The sequence below is a fragment of the Elephantulus edwardii genome, unplaced genomic scaffold (genome assembly GCF_000299155.1).
Source record: "Elephantulus edwardii isolate Elephantulus edwardi_28Jun2011 unplaced genomic scaffold, EleEdw1.0 scaffold00112, whole genome shotgun sequence".
NCBI classification, from domain to species: domain Eukaryota; kingdom Metazoa; phylum Chordata; class Mammalia; order Macroscelidea; family Macroscelididae; genus Elephantulus; species Elephantulus edwardii.
The window spans coordinates 3,873,767-3,875,199 of record NW_006399862.1 but is presented as its reverse complement, the minus strand read 5'-3'; the positions used below and the strand labels follow the sequence as shown (position 1 = coordinate 3,875,199).

General features: G+C 43.7%; 1 pseudogene; it reads left to right on the top strand.

Annotated features, from left to right (window-relative positions):
* Positions 1 to 944: 944 nt before the first annotated feature.
* LOC102850603 lies at positions 945 to 1,130 on the top strand (annotated as a pseudogene).
* Positions 1,131 to 1,433: the final 303 nt, after the last annotated feature.

Here is a 1,433-nt window from a genome sequence, read left to right as displayed (position 1 = left end):
AATAGGGATGGGTGTGTCAGAGGCGGTGCGGTTGGCGCAGGATAGAGCAGGGTTTAGGGCTGTTGTGCATAGGGTCGCTATGAGTCGGAAATGACTCGACGGCACATAACAACAACAACAACAAAATGACTGGAACAGCACAGCAACAGAGAACTATCTGAAGCCCAGGCTGGGTTTAGAAGAGGCTGCGGTACTAATGATATTACAACTAGTGCTAGATAGAAATTAGCTGAAAGCAGGGAGTACGAGAGGAATGCTTATCTGTGTTTCATTGACTATGCTAAGGCATTTAACTGTGTGGATCACCACAAACTGTGGCTGATTCTGAGAAGAATGGGAATCCTAGAACATTTGATTGTGCTTATGTGAAACTTATACTTGTACCAGGAGCTAGTTGTCAGAATAGAGCAAGGAAATACTGCATAGTTCAAAATTGGGAAGGGTGTATGCCAGGGATGTGTCCTATCTCCATATATTTTCAATGTATATGCAGAACAGATTATCTAGGAGGTTGGTCTCAATAAGGAGAAATGTGGCATCAGGATTAGAGGAAGACTCATCAACAATATACATAATGCAGATGACAACTCTGCTTGCTGAAACTGAGAAGGATCTGAAACACTTGGTGCAGAAGGTCAAGGACTGCAATCTTCAATATGGATTGAAGCTCAACATCAAGAAAACAAAGATTCTCACCACTGAGCCGATTGGCAGCATGATGATAGTGAAGAGATTGAGATTGTTCACATCTTTAGATCGCTTGGCTCTATACCAGCAGCCAGGAAATTAAAAGACACTTCACATTGGGAAAGTCTGCTGTCAGAGATCTCTCCAAAGTACTAAAGAGCAAAAATGTCAGTCTGGAGATTAAGCTCCCCTTGATCTAGGCCATAGTCTTTGAAATTATGTGCTACACATCAGAAAATTGGACAGGGGAACGAACCATGGTGGGCCCAACACTCATGACGAATTTGTACTCCTTACTATTCCGCAGGGCCTCTATATTTGCCCTCACTACAGCCATGGGCAATGATGAGGCATTTGATCAAGGAGTGGATATGATCTACAAGCACATCAATGAAGGGAAGCTGTGAAAACACATCAAACACAAGTACCAGAACCAAGAGTAGTTCCTCAGGAGCCTCCATCCAGACAAGAAGGACCAGGTTCACCTACTGGCTCTTTGCCCATAGTCAAGGTCTCAACTTGAAGATGATGCTTCAGTTATTCTTCATGGACCACCTTTACCTGCCGGCAAGAAATGGCTTCCCTAACAGACTCTAACTTCTGCTGATTTTGACATATGTCTAGTCATAATCATCAGCAAGTAAATGTAAACTGTCTTTGAAAAAGAAAGAAAGAGAGGGAGAGAGAGAAGGGGAGAAGGGAAGGAGGGAAGGAGGGAGGGAGGGAGGGAAGGAAGAAAGGAAGGA